We start from the raw sequence: 27,004 nt of genomic DNA, 5'->3' as shown, positions 1-27,004 counted from the left end.
ATGCGCAAAATTGCATTAAATCGATAAGCAATTAATTTATAGGACGACTGGGGATTTCTATGAATGGCTTAAATTCTGTAATCAGTCTGTAATCGGTTTTAAATTCGATCGAAATTTCGAATTTAAATCGAAAAACTTTATTTGATTCTGTCGACGTACATATGACATAGGTGGCTTTTCTCATGTTCTTCAGTAATATAATATGTCGATTTTACAGCATTGTTTTTATTCCTCGTCAAAAGCAACAGAAAATCAGTGAAGCAATCTTCTTTTCTGGACACTTGATTACTGGATGATGTGAAAAGTTTATCGCAATAGAGAAACTTTATTCGAAATTCAGTAGATTCTTCAAATAATAAAATTAATGTTTAAAACAAAAAAGTCATAAAGTGGGAGTGAATCCGTGACAAAACTGAATGACTGATCATTGATACATGCCAAGCTTGATTTGAAGAGGCGTATGTCCAAAAATGAAAAACTTTATTATAAATTCTGTGATATTGAGATTAATCATGTTTGAAGTTTCGTCACGAAGATTTTCGCTTTTTCATTTTGATTTTGATTTAAGCTTTTCGTATTTTGATTTTAGGACCAGAATAAAAATAGGTACGATAATTTGGTTTTAACTTTTTCGTGTGGAACTCTTGCGATACTGTTTTTTATTTTTTTATTTTATTACATATGTACATACATACAGCCAACAGTACGGCTCGGTGGTTGCGTTTTATGTTAAGCACCGAAAGGTTACCGGGTCTGATCCCGTGCTAATACTTAATGCTGCTGGTCAGTCATATTTGTGACTCCAAATCGATCGTTTCTTATCATAGATTGCCAATTTATCTGATTTCATTGTTGAAACGGTTCCTCTATCAAATTGGCAAAAAGCATCCTACGCACTATGTCACCAATATCTGAATTTGATTTATTTACAATATGTAAAAATGTATGTACAAGTCTAAATCCATAGATGTCTCAATGATTTAATTATTTAATTAATTATTAATTAACTCAGTGCTATTGAGCATCTCGAAATTCAGCGATTTATGTAATAAAAAATTTTAGGCCTTCCTGTTATGTAAAATAAAATAAAATACATCATATGACAGGAATTATCCCAAGGCGACACATATACTTAGATTATTTTTTACATAGGTACTTACAATTATTCAAACATAACAGGACATAAAATACAATAGAGACATCTATGGATAGTCAATATTTATTTTTGATATTAAATTTACGAGAAATATTTTATGTAGGTAGCATTTTATAAGATTTAACAAATTTCTTGAATTTTCGAGAGATTGAAGAAGAGGATAACGATTTATTGGATTCGTCACAACAATTAAGCTAGAAAAATCTGAATATTCTAACAGAAGATGCTCAATCTGTGTTTTAATAACCGTAAGATATCGCTAGCAGCGTTTTTGGCCAGTGCTTGAACCCACGACCTATCTAAAGGTATGCAATAGCTCTATCAGTGCACTACGCCGTGGCAATTTTGATTCCATAAAAAGGAAAATCAATTGGCTCGAGTGGAAAGTGTTCTCCAGTCAATGATACAATATTCAAAAATGAATTATCATTTTAATTAGCCAGCAGATGGCGGAATTAATTATGATTAAGTAGTGCTGAACGCCTGTTTTCGTAATTTTTCATCGGAATGAACTGTGGAGAAAATTTATAAACTCGCGCTTCACAGTGTATACATTTATTTATACACAAATACATATTCCACTGTGTACATTTTACGGTTGAAAATGATATGTGTTGTAGTCGTTTGCTTTGAAAGGAAAGAATGAAAAAAAAATGGTGAAATAAAGTACAGTGGAGAAATCATCTGTGGGTGCTTACAGGAAACGGAAGGAGCGGAGAAAAACGTGGGAAATGGAAACATTCGGTGCTGTTTTTTTTTTTTTGTTATATACATACATATATAATTTTTTTTATTATTATTATTATTATTTCTTTTCTTTTCATTCTCACTCGCTGACTTTTGCCGTTTTGATATTTTAATCCTCGCGCATAAATTAACATTACGGAGCGTTGCCACAGAGAGAGACGGAGAAGAAAAAAAAAGGAAACACTTTACGATGTATTTTAATACGTTTGCTTTCATTTGTATAATAATGTGATATAATTTCTATTATACTTACGTGTATGGGCTATTGTCGGTGTCGTGTGCGTGTGTGTGTGTGTGTGTGTGTGCGTATCGCGAAATTGAGTAAATATTTTCGTACTTATTGCTATTTACAATCGGTAAATATTAATCAAAACTATCTTGAGTAGTAAGTTTGAACCGCGCAGAATCAAAGTTTTGTTTGTTCTTGTTCTCCTCTCGTTTATCCGACTTTCGCGCAACTTAAACCCCCATAAGAATTCGGCACGCACTCACTCCTCGTCAATATTACGTATTATAGATCGAAAGAGTGGACTAAGCACTCTATGTAGTATGTATAGGTATAATACATACATATGTGCGTGCGGAATAGTTTATGGGCGATTTCATTAGCGCGATTATCACAAATTGCACGTCACTTTAATACAATAGAAAAACTTTATACATATGTACTGGGAAACGATACAGCATACATGTGTATTATGTAGTACGTTTGGCTTGAACTATGACGCTTTCTTGAAATTTGATACTATAATATTTTTCAACATCTAAATGTTTTAAATTTAAATAAATATTTTTCAACATCTTTTGATTTATCCAAATGACCATGCGTCCTCGGCGGTGAATAACGATAGGAATAAAATCTTCAAATTAAATTTTGAAATTTAATATACACATATGCACTTTGTGTGTATCATTTATTTAAATTATAAAACTTAAGAGTTACAATAATAAAAGTCTGCTTTAGTAGACCTGAAATGTTCTTATCATTTATATATGCAACCGTCGTATGATTTGAAATATCTCTTTTGGAAAATCATATTTTGCATTATTTTATTAAATTTGAACATTTCCAAGACATTTGCATTTTTTTTTATTATGAGTAGTTTTTTCATTAAAAAACGAACAAAGGTCTATTCGCGCTATCCAGCAGCAGTTCTCGGCTACAGTATGGCACCACAGCCTACGTAAACGTCAGTTTCTATTCATACTACATATATCCAGCACCTCGCGGTTTCGGCCCGTTCAGACAAGTTTTGGCCGAGTGCAAGACAAAATCGGCCTACATTTACTCTACAGAGCACGACGATACGGCACAATATTGCTTGCGTCGTATCGTCGAGTCAATATTGTCACAATATGACATTTACGAAAATATGCGCATGCGCACTTTCGTTAATACGTGTGCACTCGCTACTATGACGTCATGTCGGGCGTGAATATTTCCAAAGTGATCAAAGAAAATCGGTGTTGCTTGATACGTTACGGTTACATGCACTACTGTATAGTATGAATAGCTTTTGTCGGCCAATGCTGTTACCGGCTGTTACATCTACGTCACGTTAGACATGAATGTGTCCGCACAAAATTTACCAAATAATACTTTTCGTACTGCTATTTACGTGCTGTTTTGGTTTTTTTTGTGTAGTTTTGTGAAAAAACGTTAGCACGTCCAATATATTCCAATGTGTGAAATAATATACAACAACGTGTGAAAAAACGCTAGCACGTCCAATATATTCCATAGCCATTGAGGCCAAAACTCACCCCATGGAGCGTTTTCGTTGATATTGTATTCTTATATTGACATGGGTTGGATCCGTGAACGATTACGGTGATTACCATATTTGAAGAAATGTAAAAGAAATTTGTCGAAATAATAAGATCTAAAAAATTAACAATGAAATAAAAACACATCCATTCACAGCTGTAATCTACCTAGGCATACCGTGCGGTACGATTATGTATGTTTGCGCGCTTAAACTAATTTCTAAAGTATTTCAAATATCAAAATATTAGCTCTTGGGCTTCATTACTATATTACATAGCTAATTTGCAATAAGTAGCGAGAGTAATAGCGGCATTGTAAAAATGACTAAAATTCGAGAAGTTGCCGCGTTCAAATTATTAATGGCTCCTTTATGCAGAATGCTTCAATAACTCGAAACATTTATAGTAAGTCATCGTCTATATTGTTCGCCAATATCGATAAATCATGTATAAAATAGCTCTCCAAATATCAAAATTTTCCCCGGCTATCGTTCGCATAGTTTCCCAAACTGTCAGTATCTCTGCAATACGTACATACATATTTCATTATATACATAGGTATATGTATATATATACATATATGTATTATACAAACTTACATATGTATAGGTATGTACATACATACAGAAGTATGTACCTAGAACAATTCCGATGGAATATTGCCAGGCATCGTCGGAACGGAATGCTTTTGTTTTGACGATACGTCCGTCGTCTCCGGCAAACATTGTAACCCGTCAATATCCTTCAGATGTCCAATATCCGTTACGCAGCCATTTCCATGTCCTTCGCATCTCCTGTGCCGTTTCCTGGATCGAATATTACGCGAACAACCCTGACATCGATGCATCCGCAGTATAAACTAACGATGCCTTCAAGTATGAGTAATTTCCAACGATGGCAAAAAATTGTGAAATTATGTAATAATGTAATACGGACAGGGCTGTTCAAACTGTGATACGCGAAACGAAACCGGCTTATCTTATCAAAACATATGTACATATCTGTAAGATTTTTGCTGCTACTGCTTGACTAATTACAGTGAAATTCGTTATTTTTAACATCTTCATGACTAATTAAAGGTTCAGACACGCAGATTTTTACTTTATTTTAGATATGTAGATTCGCACACGTAAAAGAAACGCTGGCATGCTTAGTCTGTGCCGTCGCGATCTTCCCAAAACTCATCCATTGGAATGTTTTCGGTGATATTTATCCTCATAATTATTTTAACAAAGCTTAATCTATGGATAAATTTTGACAAACTTTTGATATTTGAAATATATAAAGATATGTAGAAGGAATTTTTCGGAATAATATAATCGTTCGAATTAACAATAACCTGAAGAAACAACCTTCCCAGCTGGAAACCACGAGCCTTAACAACTTCGACTAACGATTTTAATAGTTATTTATTTAAGAATACTTGGGAAGTATTCTTTTTTTAGAGTCTGAGAATGTGAAAGCTCAGATGAATGTTATTATTTAATCATACGACAGTTATTGTAATGGCTATTTATAATTTCATAAACTTCAATTACTAGATGACCTCCTATTCTTCTCGTCTCCAAAGTGTAAACATTCACGCTCTTTAATCTCATACATTTGGAAGGCATTTTGTATTATATTGTTCGGAAGGTACACTTCTACATACATACATACATATGTACATATATACATATGCAAAATGTGACAAAATATTTTAAAAGCTTACCAGATTTTAGGGGGTAATTACTTATTTTCCTGAATCAAACGTCATTTTTGAATAGATTAGAAATCCTTTTATTACTTATGTTCAAGATATAGTTGAATATAATTTAATGTTTGATTTTTAAATGCTTTTTATTATGACGAAACTATGTTAACGAGACGTCTTATATATATTTTAATAGCTACTGATCTACTGATCATTTTCTATTTTACAATTTTAATTTAATTTCGTTAGTAATTATAGTATTATATTATTCTAATGTTAATGAAAAATAGCTCAAAAACCTATTTACAATTCTTATAATTTAATATAAATATGATAGTTAAATACCTTCTAAAATACTGCATAAAGTAAAATTTCTTACCGTACATATGTATGTATATTCAAGTTTATCTTACTACGACAAATTCATAGGTAGAAATTTTTCAAATAGATATAAAGTTCCTCCTACTTATAATCTAATTATTTTTGTCAAAATTAGAGGTTGGTTCCCCTTTAAAATCTCTGTTTCTAAGCGGGTATGAACACATACATATGTGTGTACATATGTAAGTATGGGAAACACCGATCTAACGAATACGTAGTATATGAGATCATCGTCTGCAAGAATTAATTAGAAACCGCAGGAAACAATACCGCGTGCGATTATTATTATATATCATTAACAGGTGTATTGCAATTTCGATCAGAGCTACTACGTATAATAGTATGTAGTATTAGTAGTAGTAGTAGTAGTAGTACATATAGTAATTGGTAATTAAGCGAGCTCTGGGCTCATTACCTTTATCAATATCAATTACCCAGTTGAAAGTGTTCGAGAATGCCGGGGACTTTGTCGAGTGTGTGTGTGTGATTATATCGGTTGTACGACCTGGGCACATATTGTAATCACACCACTAATACCCAAACTTGATCATTATAATGTCGAGGAATCTCTCCGTACTCTTGCCACGCTCCAGGGCTGATCGAGTGAAATAATTCGCCCGGAGACCCCAGCTTATGGTTGCATTTCTCGGTGATGGCGGGTGCTTAATGTAGCAAGTCTAAAATATGTATGTGTTGTATGTACTATGTGCGGATGAGAGAAGGTGAGACCTTAGATATGCATAATGGACGAATATTTCGGTAATTTTCTCTCATACTCTCTGTACTGAGGAATAAGTACGTACAACTTTTATTTACTTTTATTTATTTAAAAGTTTCGGACCATTGTGGCATTACACGAAGAACATGATGCGCCGTGTGTAGTCTGTCTACAAAGAATACATATATGTACATAGAAGTGGTGATTATATTAAGAATATAGAGTGGTGAAAATCTGAATATAAAGTCGTGTGTCGTATGTCTGCTCGACATACTCCTGCTTAGGGATCCCAAATATTCGTCGACTTCAACTATTCGAATATCGAATAGTAAATCAAGAGCTATTCGAATATTCGAATATATTCGAAACTTTAAAAAAAGGTAATCACATATGTACTAAGCATACATTTGAATGAATCGTCGTATCATAATAGTTGCCATTGAATTCCACCTCGTTTTCACAGCCAATAATAATTTCAATTTTTTATTTTCTTTTTTCATTATGATTTCTTGTAAAAATGTATATTTCGCCGGTGACTTCTTAAATATTCGTGCTATTTTTCTGATGTTTTCTAAAATTTCGTAGAGATTATTATCGATCGAAAAGTGATTTTCTTCAAACATTTCCGTATTTAATGAATAAAAATCCGTTAATTCACATGTAGACATTTCATCTTCTTCATTATCTTCATTTTCATCACAATTATCCCCATTATATATTTCATTTTCTTCATGATCGTCGGCTTCTTCGTCATCGCTCTTTTTTCATGTCGATTTTGTGTATTTAGTTTATAAAAAAATATAAACACGAATAATATTCGAATAGTTGATGAAATATTCGAATAACTAATGACTGAAAAATTAGATGAATAATTCGAATACTCAATTGGAATCCCTACTCCTGCTCCGTTTCTGACATATTAATCTCTAGCCTTTCACTTTTCGCTAAATGGTCCTTCGAGGTGTTTTTAGGTCGCCCATTTCTCTGGGTCTCTTTTTCCATTTTCGGATGATTTTTTTCGAGGAAGTGCTCCGCAGAACGTGTCTTAAATTGAGACCTATTAATGAAGAGATCTAACGGTTTGATATTGGGGGATTTTCGTGTCTACGTTTCTAATTCGCTGTCTCTATCACTCTATTGAGAAATGTTATCTCTTGCTTGTATGTACATATGTACATGAACTTTTTACAAGATTTTGTAATGAAATCTATAAAATTGACAACATTTGTAAATTAATTAAAAAATTATATTTTACCATGATGTTATTACCGGTTTTTCCCCTGAGCGACAACTATGGTATTAAACTTATGCATATATGAATAATAAATATAGATAATAAATTTGAATTCATATTCAAATAGTTGGTAGGATGGTTTTGCCAATTTGATGAGGAACCGTCTCAACAATTAAATTAGATAAATTGGCTTGGAGTCACGAATATCCAAGTCTGACCGGCAGCATTACAGAACTACTCCGAATGAATTCTCTTCGATCGAGGTCAACCCAGAACTTGAACCCAGGAACCTCTCGGTAGTTAGCATTAACACAACTACTGAGCTATACTGCTGGCTATACTTAAGCTCTAAAATAAAACGGCAAACGCTGGAATTGAACACTTCTCGTTACCAGGCGTGGAACGATAGATATGTATTTAATAATTACGTGAAAAAAATCGATTTGTATTGGGGTATCATTTATCGACCCGGCAAATAAAAAGAATGCCCCTCTCTAAAATAGCTCGCTCGACAGATTCTGGCAACCCGTTTGACGTTTGATTTGCCGGGCAAACGCCGATTCTGTCGTGCGAGCTATTTTAGAGATGTTAATTTAACATTTGTCATGTAATTTATTTTACAGCCGTGCCAAAAATATTATCCCTTTGTATCATAGAAAACAAATTATCTTTATTTTATTCAAATACTATTTTTACTAGCCTCTTTTCAGCTTTTTATATTGTAAATTTTATGACATTGAAATTTAGACAAAAAAATGAGCTATAAAACACGCAAAACGATCAATATTTCATTTCCGTCAAAATTTGACTAAATCATTTAACCTTGAAAGTTGAAACCACAATATTTTAAAATTATATGTAATATGTACAGGGGCGAAAATATGGTAAATACTTCTTTATGAAATTACCGTTATTTAATTTAACATGATTACATATGTATAATATAAGCCGTCGGTATGTTTTGTTTTTTTTTTTATGTTTTGAATCCCTTAATAAGAATACCTATGTACTTACAGTCCTCGAGACCGCATCCTGTTCGTAAAGAATTGTTTTGAAATGTAAATTTCGATAAGTGCTCTCCATTCAAGTGCGCGAGAGGAATGTTCACGAACACCGCGACGCAACACAACCATGAGTCATACGCAAACATCTGTCTCGCAGAACGAAGCTGCACTTTCCATTCATGCACCTCTATAAAAAGCCCATCTTCGGCATATGTTTTTTCAACGTCGAAGCGCATACATATAACGATGTATGCTTATGCCCGATCGTCCAATAATAAGATTATTGTAATCGCGTGCCCCGTTTGTCGTGTCCGCCTACCTGCGGACGCCACTGGATGAGTCAGTGGCGCGCGACCTTTACCGCGTTAGTCACACCGGCTGCACCGCAACATCCACCGCGACCTCATCAGATCATATTTGGTAAGAGGCCGTGGACAAGAGTCAAACCGTTGAGCCTTGTCGTCGTCGTCGTCGTCGTCGGCCATATTGTTCGGCCAATGTCGATTCCCAATCGCAGATCGCAAAAGTCGCCTTGATCTCGAATCGGACCAATTTTCGCTTTGTTTTATGGCGGGTGACTCACTGGAGGCTGTATATGGGATGTTGGGTCTTTGTTCGTAGGCTGCAGTTGAGCCTTTTCTATACTGCTCTAGCAGAAATTGATTAGAATAATATCCATACTGTATATACCGGTTAGTTGGGACTCGGTTCATTTGAGATTCTTGAATAATATGTACATATATATATATATATATATATATATATATATATATATATATATATATATATATATATATATATATATATATATATATATATATATATATATATATATATATGTATATATATATATATATATATATATATTTGTATTGCGGTTAATTGAACTAATGTCTCTTTGTGGAATGTTAATTTTATACGCTTTTGAGATGTGGTGTTGGAGACGGATGAGGGTTAGCGATAGGTAGGGTTGCCATAATTGTCGAGCATTGATACGGGAAGCGTAGGTGCTAAATAAATAATGCATGAAAAAAGTCGGTAGGTAATGGTTTATTTTATGATTTTGATAAAAAAAATCTTATGCTTTTTAGCCCAGTCATAATTTGTTGATAGTTTAGGTTGATTTTAATTTCTTGACTATATACATATATCATTTTATTCTTTCACATATGTAATTACAAAATTGGGCGCAAGTCGTTTTAAAATTATAATGGCAGGTCAAAATTGTCTCGATTGTCTCCACTGACAACCTGTTTCTTTCGTCCGACCATTGAGTTGACATTATTAGAGGAAATATTCTATCCATATTTGCATTGCGGGCTGGAATGGCAAATATGTATTCGCATAGCTATATTAGATTTCTTGATCAATATTTTTTTCCATACTCAATTTCATAGTTGCTTCGCAGTTTCGTTTGGTATTATTTTTCTATATTAATTATAAATAAAACTTGTTGAATATAATATTGGTGTTGCCAATATCGATGTTTCTTACTTGTAAATATGCAATAGTATTGTTGCGTAGGGATGGGTTCAGGATCCAAATGAAATGTCAAAGTCGCTTCACAGCAGTTATTCAACGATTCAAGAGGTATGTGCTTGTGAACTGAGTATACCTGAGGTGCTGTGAACTAAGTATATGTACATAGGTACTTTAAATTGTGAGACGAGGAATTTAGATGGGTACAAATAACCTAATCAAAAATGATTTTTCGAAACTAGCCTTCCACTAGAAATCAGTGAAAACTTGTTGCAAAAAGCATATATGTATGCAAGTATTGTTGCGTAGGGGTGGATTTAGGATCCAAATGAAGTGTCCAAATGAAAGTCGTTTCACAGCATTTATTCAACAATTCCAGTGGTCTACCGCTCACTCCAAAATAATCTGATCTACCGTGTGTACCTCCTTATAAAGGAGAAAGTTGCTGACCACAGATTCCCCGATCCATATTTGTATCTATTTTCTAGGCACGTAATAGTCTACCGTGGTCAGTGTTTTTTTTCTGTGAGAACTCCGGCGTATTCTTTGTTCGGGCACTTGCTGAGTCCCGTTAGCCTAATCCTTTTTTAATTTTATTTTTTTCATATATTCTGGCGCGGTTTTGTCGCCGAGTGCTATTTGTTGGGGCGGTTTTGTCGCCGCGCGGCCTTTATCTCTCGTAGTTTTTCGCCGCGCGGTTATGTCGGGGCGCTTACGAGCCGAACGTTTTGACTGGACACCGTATAAATAAAGTGATTTAATGTACAAACAAATATGGACTTGTTTTGACAACACGTCGAAGCTTCTCTAAATAGGATCAGTGCAAGTACATATGTATTGTTTAGATTGTTCAAGTGCGTTGCCTGCGTTCAGTAGCTAAATTAAGATGTTAAAACCGGTATGTATCATATTAATTGTGGGTATTGAATAATGCATGATTCATACACTCAATGATCAATGTGCGTCGTATGGATGAATATCAATTATATCGGGTGTTTACTAGTCACGATCTAGAAAAAACTAACAAATTTGAACGAGTTTATTTTGAAGATTTTAGTATTACAAATACTAAAATCGTTTTGATCCTTCGGCTGGCAAGGATTGTGGGTTTTCCGGGAATTTGGTTCTGTATATCATTTAATCAATGATAATCTCAGTCGAAATTAATGTTGAGGTAGGTATGCCTTAGTAAATTACCACTCCTTTGAGCATAATATCAATTGGGCAACGTTACCTTTGTGTGCAACCATCGGAATGGAACTTTTGGCAGTTTTGTTTGTAAAGCTAGATTAAATAGAGCTGAAAGTATCGAGCAGACGATCCGTTTCGATTCAAACTCGATATTGCATATATATAACATATTATATAATATTTTATTTCGATTCAATCCGCAGCGCGGTTTTTCGTCTTAATCTCGTTTAACACGGTTGGTGGTACATTTTTCAATTTGTAATATTTCTTTTTATTTTTTGTTTTTTTTTTCCTTTTTCACGGGCAATCTCTGTTCAAAAATTGATAGCACAAAATTTCCATATCGCATCGGATTGAAATATCTTTCGTGTAAATAGAATTGTCGTTGAAGCATTTTCAGTTGACTGCTGCTGCTGCTACTGTTGCTACGACGAGTCAATTTCAATTGTCGGGACAGACAGACAGACAACGTAATTCGGACGATTCCAATAAAACTGTCAGATTTGCACTGAAACTTATTTCGCACAAGCTATGTACATTTGTATTATATGTATCAGTGGCATGCCATGACTTTTTTTTAATTTTTAAATGCTTTTTATTATTACGAAATTATGTTCAAAATATATACATATATTTTAATAGCTACTGATCTACTGATCATTTTCTATTTTGCAATTTTATTTTATTTGGTTAGTAATCATAGTATTATATTATTCTAATGTTAATGTACAGCATAATAGGAAAAATAGCTCAAAAACCTATTTACAACTCTTATAAATGCTCATAATACATCTAATACATAATATTAATTAAAGACTCTCTAAAGTCGATGACCTAAAGCAGATTGTGTTTAGGTAATCTGTGTTTATACCTGTAGGGTATAGACATTTTGTTGTAATCACCGAGACTCTTCACAAGTGTGTTAGTATGGTTATTAGTGATTCTGTCATAGAATCTACTGGTTAGTTTGTTAGTTATGTCTGTAACAAACGGAATATTATATATGGCATGCAGTTTTTTCAAGTTAGTATACATTAATACATTAGTATACATTAGTTACATTCAAGTATACATTCAAGTTAGTATACATTCAAGTTAGTATACATTAGTTAGTATACAGTTTTTTCAAGTTAGTATACGTTAGTATACATAAGTTGGGTGTATTAAAAATTATTTTTAGGGATTTATTTTGTATTACTTGGAGCTTGGAAAGGTTATTATATATTATATTCGAGGCATTATTCCATACAGGTGAAGCATAGGTTAATAATGGTAATATGAGCGCGCGAAATTATTTTATTTTATGTTAAGTTGATTTGCCATGACTTTTAAAACACTACGTAGGTATGAACAAAGAATATATATATTTTTAATTTTTGAATCTGTCTTGAAGTGATAAATATAATTTTTCATTATTGTGCTAGCAGAAATATCCTAAGTAGCCTACGTTTCTTAATTACATCTTGTTTTTCTTCAAAACTTGTCGAACAATAGATCAATAATGCAACATTTTAAGGCTATTTGTTTCCGTGCGCTCCGTACTAATTTACTCTGAGGGAATCGTTTCATGAGCCGAGTCTCTTGCCATATTTGTACTCATGAAGTTCTTTGTAAATAGTTATTTATTTACTCAAGTTTGAATTTGAACCATTGTGGCATTACATGAGTTCCTAATCGTCGACAAAATACAGAGAGATAAGAAAAACAAATATATATATATATATATATATATATATATATATATATATATATATATATATATATATATATACAGACAAAAAATACAATTATACATAAATCAAAAAACAAAAACAATAGCATCATAATAATAGCAGTTAAGTAAAAAGATCAAATAATAAAATATAAAGTAGGGAATGTTTTTTCACCTATAGCCAGCACCAATATATATGCATAAGAACCAGCCGTAAATATAAAACATCCATGCGTGAGCCAAGTGGAAGAGTAAAGATTAAAATATGTGTTATTTTAACAAAAAAAGTAGTTCAGAATGTTTGATAGATATAAATCAGAATATTCTTAGTGAATATTCCATAAATTTTTGAAGAGACGAGTAAATTAGTAAATGTTTTGTCTTCGGTGGAACGCCTATACATAATAATTCGTCAGTACCGTGAAGGGAATGGAATTAAGGGGGCGAGACCGTGCAAGTGAACAATGCGGCGGACCATACCATAACAATCTACTACCACTACCTCGGAAAGGGCCGATTCCAGTTTCTGAACTTCGCTAATCCGAGTGAAAAATATCAATATGGACAAAACCATTTGAATTTATTTGTCATTGAATTGTTGATATTTTCAAATTTTTAGTAAAAGATTTTACGGGATGAGTCTAAGTATGTAGTACCTCTAGTCAAATGACGGCACGCCACTGGCATGTACATATGTATGTACATATGTACCGAAAAGAATATTTTTTCAATATTATGCTATTTCGAGTTGGATTTTTCGCACACATTCGATTCGATTTTCTCGCTCTCTAGAATTGTTATTATCCTCGTCCGATCGAATTCGAATTTTAATAACTCAAACGCTCCTTTCGCTCTCCTCTCGCACGCTCTAACCAATTTTCAATTAGATCCAATTTTTACGTTTGTTCAATGCCGATTTTATTTTAAATATATTCGTACGTTTCTCTCTCTATGTATGTGTGTGTGTGTTCAAACTCAATTTATCTCGTCCATTTGCACCTACGTTTAGCGTTAGTCGTAAATTGTTCTCGACGTTGTAACCTGTCGAATCCCTCTCCCCCCTCCCCTTCCCCCTCACTCCTAGTCGATGGTGTAATTTTTTTGCTTGTCCTTGTTTTCGGCACTTCCTTCTTTGTGTCTTCTCCTTGCTTCTCGTCCCTGAAAATATTCCTCACTAAACGATCTCCCCGACCGCCTACGCGTCCGCAAATGTAATTCGCTCTAGACCCGCCTATTATGATTAAAACCACCCACCGGATATGATTAGATTAAGCAACGCCATTTAATATTAATAATAATAATAATAATAATATAAACAAAATGTAAAATTTCCGCGAGGCGACAGTTCGCCTCGTCTGTTGAGTTTCGATCAAAAAGTTTTTGAATTAACGTGAAATTTTAATTACTTTTCGAATCGTTTGTTTTCGCACTAATGTCTTCTTCTTTGTGATGTTTTGTATATTTGTAATTATGCTACTGGATCCTGCGTGGCTATTCCCTGTGGAGAGATATTTTGTGTAAATGGCTAATGCGAGGTGCGGTCACCTTTGCGTATGGAGTCTGAGTTGAAATTATAAATTTCAAAGCCCAAATTTCCTAATCTGTATAATATATTTATCAGGAAAATTAAGTCAGTATAATACTCGGACTGTTTAATTGTGTTTAATTTATTAATATAGTTATATAATATAATACAGAAAGGCAGGTATATGTAGTACAATGTGTAGGTAGCATTTATAAGATTAAACAAATTCGAAACTGAGGGGGAGGATACCGATTTATTGGATCCGTCACAACAATTAAGCTAAAAAAATCTGACAATTCGGACAGGAGAAGGTCGATCTGTGATTTTAATATCCTCAAGATCTCGCCAGCTGCGTATTTGGCCGGGAATTTAACCCACGACCTGTACTGGTATGCAATAGCTCTTCTAGTGCTATACGCTGTGGCTATATCATATCATATAATATTTATGTATGTATGTACGTACTCAATATCACTGTGTGTTTGTATATTTTCTTACTAACCAGCATCCAAATCCGTTACATAGACATGTTTAACTAAATCTGAAATAAATACAGGTCGCTTTAGTTACGGTTATACAAAGCTTGCTTAATGCTAATTATTCATTACATTGTATTTAAACACAATAAATAGGAAAAAGTTTGTATAAGAAATAAAAATCTGTCTCTCGATCGATGTTTATAATTAACAGGCGTTACTAGAAGCCATTATTACCAAAGTAAATAAATCATCAACATTATTACGAACAATGTACAAAGTTTCCTTTGAGAAATCACCGAACGAAACGAAACAATAGTGTCAAAGTTTTATATAGTCTCTTTCTTACTGAACACACTGCCTGACATTTCAACTCGACATTCTCGCCTCACTGTGTACTTAACGTTTGAGAAGCTTTCAAGATACAATTACTAAATTCCTCTAATTCTGAGTACTGTTCAAGTAGGATAGTTATGTACAACAGATGTATGTACATAACTATCCTAGTAAACACATTTTAAATGTCAAATCATGATATTCCTCGTCTCATCGCAGACCGGAGGTTGCGGTTTTACGAATGAAAAAACAACGCACTAACGACCGAAGTCAAGAATAATTTAAAAAAAAATACATCCAGGTAGACCGAATCATCAAGCGTAACGACGATGATGAACCGAACCTTGAACCTGAAGCGTCCGGTCTATCGACACACTCCGAATGAGAGAGACCCAGACTATGCTAAGTGAGAATGTGCTACTGTGGAGTGCTCTATGTACATAGAATCGATCAACTTTTGACGTGTGTCCATCAAATAACCAATCGAGCGATCGCAACACAAAAGACACGCGGCGGTGCCTACATACACACAGTGTTATGGTAGTACTAGACGGTCCACAAAGGCGGCTTATCTCTCTGAAAAGTTGACGGAGCACGCCTTTCAGCCTTATCGACTGCGGGTAATTGCTTTATCTGCTCGACGTACCTATTATTATAAACTTATGTGTCGATACGAGTGATGTAAAACATGATGGGAGACGTTCGACGTTCATTGTGAAGCTCGCTAGATGTCTCCGGGTCGAGTCCCTAAAGTGGGCGTTCATGTAGAAATTTTTCTTCAGGCTGTCTCTCGTAGGGTCTCTCGATACGAGAAAACCCCAAAGATATACATATGTACATACATACGTGTACTTTTGTCAAACAATTTTTGTTTTGTCAAATTCAATTTTTGAATCTTATTGACAAGACAACTTGATCGTTGCTGTGTCCTTAAGAGGGCTGGACAGCAGCGCCTTGCCGATACAAACGTACTATACTTCTCCCTTGCTCGATTATGGCACTAGAGAAATTATTTTTTAATATGCTATGGATATCCACCATCTATCGTTTTATTTTTTTGATTAATTATTTTTTATAGGAACTAGGAGCCGCCAAACATCTATAAAATCGCCTCTTTTTTACACCCACGAAACGAGTCCAGCGTGCTTATTTAACGGTCGATTTAAAAAAAAATACGCCGATAGATGCACAGAAAGTATCTTTCTCATACTGATGATGAAATTTTTTTAAAAATTGGTCCAGTTTTGGAGGAGAAAATAGGAGAATACGAAACCTCGATTTTGTCAATTTAAAATACGTTTTATCTGGTCGAAGCGCAACTGTCGCATTCACTCAATATATACATACACTCAATATATATATATATATATCGAATAAAGGAACGGTAACAAAATTAAGGTTTCGGGTGTACAGTCCTCTTAAAGGTGTCACGACAAAGCCCCGAACAAAACGGCGAACGACTCAACGTCCCCGACGAAATGACAACGTGACATAATGTCTACGGAAAAAAAGATAACGCGACATAATATCCACGGACAAAATGATATCGCGACATAATGTCTACAGAAAAGTGATAGCGTGACATTATGTCTACGGACAAAATGATAACGCGCCATAATTTCTACGGACAAAATGATAATGTGACATAATTTCCGTGGACAAAATGGTAACGCGACATGATGTCTACAGACAAAATGATAATGTGACATAATTTTCACGGAAAAAATGGTAACGCGACATAATGTCTATAGACAAAATGATAACACGACATTATGTTAACAAAGGTATTCATTCATATGAAGGTTAACAAAAGGTAACATTATGTCACGTTGTAATTTTGTCCGTAGACATGTCGCGTTATCATTTTGTCGGAGACGTTTTGTCGTTCGCCGTTTTGTCCGAGGACGTTTGGTCGTGGAACCGTCCTTCGTAATTAGTCCTTTATACCAGTTTGACACGATACGAATAATCCCGACTGAGTAGCTCATGTGGGTAAATTGCGGGTAACGTCCGAGTTATTGAGTCTGGGTCATAGGTATAGTTTATCATAGAATATATGAATAGGTACAATTATAAAATTTGATACTTTTTGTGTTTTGGTGTTTTTTGTTTCATAGTGGTGTCGTTGAACCTCCGAATGAGCAATGTGCGACCAGTTAACCAAACTGGTTTAATATATGTGCCTTCTGGTGCTCCCCGGCTGGTGTGGAATCTCTCTGCTGTGTGCCAAAACTGCATTCATATAACAGTGTTTTCGTGTCCGGTCTAACCCGATTGATTATGATTATGATAATGATGATTTCCCGCTAGGTGTGTGTATTTGTGTGTGTGTGTGTGTGTACACATGTGTACATATGCGACCTTGTCGTGCGTTACCCATGCGTTGAGGAAAATTGCTCAACAATTTTCACATTGAGTGATCCAATTGCACAATGTTAAAATATATATAAATATGTATGTAATAATAATTGTGTAACTGTGGTAAAGAAAGTGAAACCATTTATGTAGGTTTCTTTTACGCATCTTGGGTTTTTGTGTTCCTAAGTGTGTTTATGTATGTAGGAATCGTTTAGCTTATACATATATGTACATAGACTGTTTAAAATTTGCTGTATTGGGTCAATTATTATATCTAATGGTCAGTGAGTATGATAAGTGGTCCGAGTTAATGGACATTTTAATGAATCTTATAAAATTACATATTTTCTGATCAAACCGGTAAATTAACCGACCAATTTCGTATACATATACATATGTATGTACATATGTAGTTATGAGCATTTCGTTTAAAAATAGTGATCAAATATAATTAAAAAGTGACCAAAAATGCAATTTCCTTTAAAAACATATTTATTTAGCTTATATCTATATGTGTATGTAAATTAAATGCTTTGTTTATTTGTATTAATTAAAATTAGCATGATTTTTTATGTAAATTTTTCAAACACCTAATAATTTCAATAAAAATGTGATTTTCATTTAACGTTGATACAAATTGAGATAGGTTAGTTTAGATTATATTATTGACGAAAATTTAACTATATAATATATTCTTTTTTTTCTATACTAATCCGGCTATTAGTATACAAATTTAGGCATTTTTATATTTTCACATGAATGCATTATTTATAAACAAGATATGGTTATGCAATTCTTGTAATTTTTTTCAACAACACCAATTATTACAATAAAAACTGACAGGACGTAAAATCGCGAGATAATTTGACGCAAATTTTCTAATGCTCCAATCAAATAATTTAACGTACATATGTATAGGTTTATTTTCTTTTACCGGGAGATTGCAGCCATTGAAATGCCCAGTTTGCGAATTTAAAATAGAATTTGTACGGTTGCGCCGAGCTCGTTACAATGTGTAAAATTGAATACAGCATCCCTAAAGTCGACCAACTTATTTTAAGCGTCCTCTAGTTTTGCACGTGAGCGTAATTTGACTTGAAAGTCCGTGTTTTTGAAATGAATGTAAACCGATGAAGAACGAAAATGCATCCGCTTTAAGTCGAATGAATGCATGCATGCTCTCGCATACTTCCCTTTTGAATATATTTCAAATCTCGGCGGGGTAATTTTAAAATAAGTGTGTGTGTGTAATAAATTTGAATCGATGGTTTCTACCATTCTGCTTGACGCCCCTGTGGCGAAAACCGAAATAGAAAAACAAATAGAAGTGTTGATTTGCTCGCACAGGATGTGGGATTTTCTTGTTCAATGCGGTTCAATGCGAATGAAGTTTTCCTGGGGATAAATTTAATTTTGAAACTTTTTCGCGTTTGGTTTTATTTGAAAAGGTGGGGGGGGGGGGGTGGTTGTTGAATAGTGTCTGCGATTGAAAAACTAAAAATATCGTTTGAAGATTTGAATACGAGCCACGTGCGTAGGTACTCTTCGAAACCGAAACGTTTCAATTATTCATCGATGATTCGTGTATGTTAATGTTCGGTCGAGAAAAACGTTGATGAATGTGTCCGGAAGCCGGTTTGAAGTTTTAAAGCACTCTCTCGTGTAAGTTTTCGTATCTGTAGTTTTTCGATAATCACATTTTTCCTCTTGCTTTCGTTCACTTTTAGCTTTCTTCTTCCGGTCCTCTGAGTGCTCTTTAAAACGACACGTACACAAAGAGTACAATGAAAATTACTCGAGGAAAGCTTTCGCCGTGAAACGAACAGACTCCTCCGGTGAAAATTGCCGAGACGAATTTTTCACGCTTTTATTTTTATTTGCTTTAATATGCAAATGGTTGAACTTTTCTTGGTGACGAAGTTTTTTTTTTTCGTCCTTTTCGCTCTCATTCAAAATCCATTCCGTTCCGTCTACGTACATGTGTAAGTATATATATAACAGTGCATATTTAATTTTGAACAATGCGACTACACTTTGAGAAAAATCTACTGGAATGGAACAAAATCTACCTTATGCTGGATAAAATAAAATAAGAATTTAGTAGATTAGATGTAAAATCTTTCTTTGAAAATTCTTTGTGGAAAAAAATTAAATAGATTTAAAATACAAAGGGCGATATAAAAGAGGTTTAGAAAAATAGATGAGCTTAATAACAAGTTGCAGAAACAACACGATATAAACATATATTTATTTATTTATTTATTTAACATATTAGCCAAAGTGACATTACAGAGATCTCCAACGCGTCACTGTGGCCGGTCATTCAGTAAAAATAACATCATAACAGTAATAATAACTTATAAAAATAACAATATTGACACAACATCATTAAAATCATAAAATCATAAAAAAAAAACATAGATAAAGTAATAACAATCATTCATATTTAATAGGCAAAATCAACCACTGGCATTCCTCAACAACCACTCAACCAGATTAGTATATTTTATATTGAAGAGGTCAATTTCACCAGAAATCCGGTTGAGCAGATATATAGCCCTAGATATAGGAGCCGTTGACAACATATTTGTGCGAGCCACAGGAGGAACAAACAAATCACGATATCTCAAGTCCCTGAATTTGCTAGGTGCATTAAACCTAAATTCATTTAGAACCTGAGGATTGTGAATTATCCCATTCAACAGCTTAAAAAAGTGCCTTCCCAGTAACATATTCCGACGAGACTCCAATGAGTTGAAACCTAACGCCCCTAATGGGAATGCACTAGGATATAGCCAAGGATAATAACCATACTGTTTCAAATAAAGATATCTGAGAAACCGTTTTTGGATTCTCTCAATCTTCAATGAATGAGTTATATGGGTAGGATTCCATATAATAGAAGAAAATTCTAGAATACTACGTACTAAAGATTCATAAAGAATTTTAAGCACCAACGTACTCTGGAAAGGTTTGCTAACTCTTAGTAAGAATCCCAGCATTTTTGTGGCTCGCAAACAAATATTGTCTATGTGTCGTTTAAATTGAAAATTATTCGAGAACAAGACCTCCAAATCACAATATTCATCCACAAACTTTAATTCAACACCACTTAGGCGATATGGATAAATCAAGCGATTTGAAGATCTTGCCACATTGAGAACACCGCATTTTTGAATGCTAAAAAATAATTTATTATCGACAGACCAACTTGACAGCGCATCTAAGTCCAATTGGAGAAGGGCTGCGTCACTATGAGACTTAACTGTCATAAAAATCTTAAGGTCATCGGCGAATAAAAGATAGTCTGAATACTTGATTATTTTTGAGATGTCATTAATGTAAATTAAAAAGAATAATGTCCCTAAGTTGGACCCTTGAGGTACCCCAGAATGTGAAATAAACTCATTTGAGGAATTAGGGTGAAAATAGACAAATTGCCTCCGATTTTCAAAGTAATTTTGTATAAGTTGCATCAAGCCATTTGATAACCCAAAATTTCTTAACTTCACAAACAAAACATTATGGTCTACCATATCAAAGGCCTTCATGAAATCGGTATATACTACATCAACTTGGTTTCCCGCATCAACCGATTTGGTTACATAATTGGAAAAACATAATAAATTAGTAACTGTTGAACGAGAACTTCTAAATCCATGTTGTTGATCGATCAAATATGGTTCACAGTGAGTGTAGATATACCGATGTAAAATTGCCTCGAACACCTTGGCAGGAGCAGAAAGTAGCGCAACCGGTCTATAATTTGTAATTGATAAAATGTCACCTTTTTTAAAAATGGGAACAATTTTTGTGATTTTCCAAAAATCAGGAAAAATTCCCGAATTTAATGACAAATTGAAGATAAAGCATAGTGGTTGCGTTAAAGGAGCTTTGCAAGCTTTCAACACATACGCAGGAATGAGATCTGGACCAGCCGACAGTTTTGGTTTCAGTCTGTTAAAACCATAAATTAAGTCATTTTGATTGCAGCAATCTAGGTTTAGAAAAGGGAACCAGCCATTGTCTGATATACTGTTAGACTGACCTTGTACAGATTGACAACTCCGCACAATATTGCTAAAATGTTCACCAAACTTATCAGCAATATTTTGGGAACCATGTACCTCACAGTTTTCATAAATCATAGTGCCAGGCATATTTTTAGTAAAACGTTTAGAATTAATAAGTGACCAGAAAGCAGACGGCTCCTTAGATAGTGCAATTTCACAATTTAAAATATATTTTTTACGGCATTCATCCATAGTTGATTTTACTAATTTACGCAGATATACAAAATCAGCACGTGCTATGCAACATTTCGTTGTTTTCCAAATTTTATGGACGTAAATTTTTCTTTGAATAATCTTAATTAAATCTTTTGAAAACCATTTAGGATACTTATAATCGTTGGATAACTGGGCAAATTTCTTTTTATTAAAAATGCCATTACATTCATTATATACAATATTATAGAAGGTGGAAACAGCTATATTTACATCACAACACTTATACAACTCATTCCAATTACAATTGGCCAGACTATTTCCTAATTTAACCAGCTTATCTCCATATTCAAATTTCCATCCAGGTATCATTTTTCCATCAGAACACAACATATTATTAATATTAACTTTAGCTGAATTAAAAATAATATCAACATCAAGTGCTGGATGATAAATATCCTCTGTAACTAAAGGATTAGACGCTCTTGATACAGATATATTAACACAATCAATATTAGTGAAGATTAAATCTAAAATAGAACCATTATAATTGTTTTTAATAAAATTGATTTGACTTAAATCTAACAAAGATAAAACAAAATTAAGATCCTCACTCGAACAGTTCGAGGAGATTAAATTAAAATCCCCAATCAAAATTACACGCCCCTTGGATAAATCTAAAACATTTGAGACAATCAAATTAAAAAAATCCCTATAAGATTCAGGCGTTGATCTAGGCGGAAAGTAAACAACACATATATATAATAAGAATGGAATACAATACAGTTTCAACTTAAGCCACACACATTCACTTCCTTTCTCTAAACGATCAAGTCTCTCTATTGTAACATACTTGTTGCGTTTCACTGCTAACAAAACTCCTCCACCTCTCGTAGGTCTGTCCTTGCGGAAGATTGAGTAAGTTCCGTCCAGCAATTCCGCATTATGCACAGAGTCGTCAAGCCAGGTTTCCGTTAGTACCAGGATATCAGCACATTGTATAGCCGAGTTAGAACCTAATTCATCCAGTTTAGACTTAAGGCCTCGTACATTTTGATAAAAAATGGATGTGCTTATATTATTGCCGATCAATTGAGACTTTCTCGGAAGAGGACGTGGGCATCTTTGTACTTCTCCGAAAAAACTGTATGTATGTATGTATGTATTATATGTACCTGGACGGATTGATTTTTTCGTTCGAACTCTGGCTCAATCTTCGTTAGTAAAAAGGAGAAGAAATTCCCCAATGTGGATCCACTTAATCTGCTTGGGACATGTTCTATGAATCAATGAATGGAACAAAAATAAATCCTGTACAGATTTTAAATTTATATTTATATTTTACCATAATGCCATTACGGGTTGCCATTGCCCCTGAGCGACACCTATGATACTTAACTTGTATTTGTATTTGTATATGTATTAATTTATAGATTATAAATATGAAATCATATTCAAATACTGGGGACATAGTTGGTAGGATGGTTTTGCCAATTTGATGAAGAGCCGTTTCAGCAATGAAATCAAATAAATTGGCAAACTCTAATAGAAAACCATCGACTTGAAGTCACAAATATCCAAGTCTGACCAGCAGCACTAAAGATTAGCACGGGGTCGAACCCGGTAACCTCTCAGTGCTATGCATAAACGCAACCACCGAGCCATACTGCCGGCTATTTATTTAATCACTATCCAGCTACTGAATATCTACTGCTGAGTGAAGGCTTCTTCAAAATACTTCGATTTGTCTCAATTTTGCGGAACTCTCATCTATCTCACCCCACACATATTCCTAATTTCGTCTACCCATCATACTGTGAATAAATTATTTTCAATCGAGGTCAATGGGCTTTGAAAAATCCTTTGTGAAGATTGGTTGTCGAAACTTTTGATACTGAAGATTGTATAGAACAGTTCAAAAGAATTGGAAAAATGTAAAATAATCCACCATTTGGTTGGTGGGGTAATTAATTGATGAAATCTTAGATGGAAAGCTATTTCATTTCGCTGTTTTCCGGTGGTTTCCTGTTTTAATATTTAAATCTTATTTATTGGATCTTGCCTATATATTATAGTTCTATATATAATATGTATGTACATACATAGTTTATTCTATTAACTCTGATCTCATACAAATTTAGCCCACACTTCAAGTAATCGCCTTCATATTCAAACCGCAAAACTCGACACTTTGAGTGGACATGAATTTGTATATACATAAGTACTCCAAGACATTTTCGTTTCTTTTTCGCAAGTTACGACAGCGTACTTACCGCGAACTTCCTTTTGCCGATTGACTCATGAGTTTCCGTCACGCTTCGGGGGCACTCCAAGAATAAAATTGAACCAAGAGGTGAAATGTGTGACTCACTATAGCAGGACTCGACTGTTGAGAATTAAAGTACACACTTTGTTGTACCTATATATGTAAAAGATACTCTGAAAAGAAGTCGAGATTTATGTAGCGTCTTTTGCTACAAATTTCGTAGCTAGCAATTCTTCCGCAGAATCTCTTTCAATGAGCAACTTAAGTTGGACAGTATCGTACTTCTCTTTTTATAGGATTTTTGACCGTTACTGACCTTGGTTTGACCTCGTTTCTAACGCAGAGGAAGACCTGAAGGTAAATGTCGGTATGGCGTGATGTGAGCTGTTTAATTTTCGCAAACGCAAATATTCATCGCAGGTGTTTTGGCGGGGTGTGGGGTGACCACCCCTTCCGGCTCGCGGGTTCATTTATCACGGACGTGGCACACCCATTTTCGGTCGCTGGTGTCACATTAAACGAGCTAAAAACACCAAGAGTGAGTCTCCCAACCCCATTCCGCTCTTCAATTAATTAGGCAAAAGTTTATTAGCGACGTTGAGACTGACGCACGTCATACAATATACATAACTACATGTGTACATTTTATAATTTGTATATCAATATTCCATTTAGATTAATTAGATTTATCGAAAATAGTTTTAGGGTACATATGTACATACATATGTATATATCGTATGTATGTCTAGGAATAGAAGAAGCTGGGGTTGAATTCGATGGCACTATCAAGATGTATTCTACCGATAGAATGGCAAGTAGCTCGAAAGCTCTCTATGTCTTTATAAGGATTGTAATTTCTCGTTAAAATGTGTGTATTGATTGGAGTTGAAATATGTAAGTCGTAGAACCTGTTCTAAATTTGGCGTTTTTCAATTTGCTTCTAGTGTTTACGAAATTCAGATGTCTGTGTGTGTGTGATTAAATTATTGAAAAATTCCTTCGATCCAATCTTATATTTAATTGAAATATTGAATTTTTTAATTATATATATTTCTGATGATAGAAAATATCGACACTTAAGATTGAACTATGGATTCATTTTTTTTTTAATTTATCTTCGAAAGTATTTCAAACACACTTTCAAAATATATACTCAGTGAGTCTTTATTAATATAAATATCTTAGTTTTTTTTTGTATTGATTAAATAATTAAAATATTGTTGCGTGGACGTGTAGAAGGGTTTCCGAGATCGGAGTGAAAGACGCAGCCATGTAGTAAAGGTAGTTTATTGTTCTTCCGTTGACGATCTAGCTCCGAATGAAGCACAGAATAGATCCACCGAATATTTATACACAGCGTGTATTCTCAACACGGAGAGATCATTGGTCGATGGGTCGCGACACCTTATTGGCTGTTGTGTACAGCTTATTCATACGCCGAGACCTTTTTGGCTCGAATGCGAGATCAGGTGATCAGCGATAATAAACCATTGGTCGACGAGCTCCAATCACCTAATCTATACGTTAAAGTATTTTTAAACATACATATGTATACATGTATGTATCGCCATGGAAGTTAAACTTTCATTTGCAAATTCTCCATAAGGACCATATAAGAAACAAGTCAGGTTTGTGAAGTAATTTTCAATCAGGTGGAGAGGTGAGTCTTTTTAGCATCTCATTATATATCAAAGAGCCAGAGGAGTGAAGATACAACGATTCGTAACAATCTCAGATGCATACTTCAATGTGCGTGTGGAAGTTTTAATTTAAAAAATTGTCTCATATTTTAAGATATTTTCACAAAGCATGATTATTTATAAATACACTCAACCGTTAAAGTATATAATTCCTTGCGATATTCGTACATATATCTTTATTCCAAATACAGCGAGCCTTTCGTATACCCTTTTACCTTTTAAGCCGATATATTTTAATTCCATTTAATCAAAGTTTAGTAGCGCAACGTTTCCGAAATCCGATATAACGACTTAATTGGGAGACGACATCTCAATTGTGTATTTATCTGTATTATAGATAGCCATCGACAATATAATGAATATTCATACTCCCCATTTTATTCGAATTTTACGACTCCATAGTCGTCAATATTTAACGACAACAGCGGGTACTTACTTTTCTACCTATTCGAGGAGAACGTCACGCGGATATCCTCGCGAATATCTCGAAAGCCGATTCTTTTCACCGATCGGAAATTGGAAAATGGAATTTTCCCGTAACCGTCGTACGAGGCAATTTCGTCCCGGACCTTCGAAATCACATTAAACGTTTTTCCGATATCGACGTTCGGGCTTTTTTTATTCGGATGCATGTACTTTTATATCGAGCATTGTATTGAATCGTGTCCAATTAAGCTTTCAATTTATAATTAGAGTCGGCAGTGAAATTTTTTAATTGTACTTTCTGTAGTTTTAAGTGGCTGCTGTCCGTTTATATTGAACGTTTTAATTAATTGTAGCAACTTTTATACGTTATCTTTGCATCTTCCTGTATTTAAAATTAACTCACTTATTCGAAATAGCCTATTAGTGAAGGAAAAAAAAAAAAAAAAAAAAAAATATATATATATATATATATATATATATATATATATATACATATATATGAGAGATAATTAGAGCCTATAATGCAAATTTTATAAGACATTTGAGAAAAAATAAAGTTATAGGCGTTTAAACAATAAAAATATAACAAAACGAGTGGGGGGGGGGGCGG

General features: G+C 34.1%; 1 protein-coding gene across 2 annotated transcripts in view; it reads left to right on the top strand.

The window, feature by feature from the left end:
• The window catches only part of LOC143918711 (uncharacterized), a 53,648-nt gene that overhangs the window by 3,644 nt on the left and 23,000 nt on the right, over nucleotides 1-27,004 (top strand). The window lies entirely within an intron of this gene.

This window comes from Arctopsyche grandis, chromosome 11, assembly GCF_051622035.1.
Source record: "Arctopsyche grandis isolate Sample6627 chromosome 11, ASM5162203v2, whole genome shotgun sequence".
Taxonomy (NCBI): domain Eukaryota; kingdom Metazoa; phylum Arthropoda; class Insecta; order Trichoptera; family Hydropsychidae; genus Arctopsyche; species Arctopsyche grandis.
Note: the sequence above shows the minus strand (reverse complement) of the source record. Positions and strands in the feature narration are given on the sequence as shown.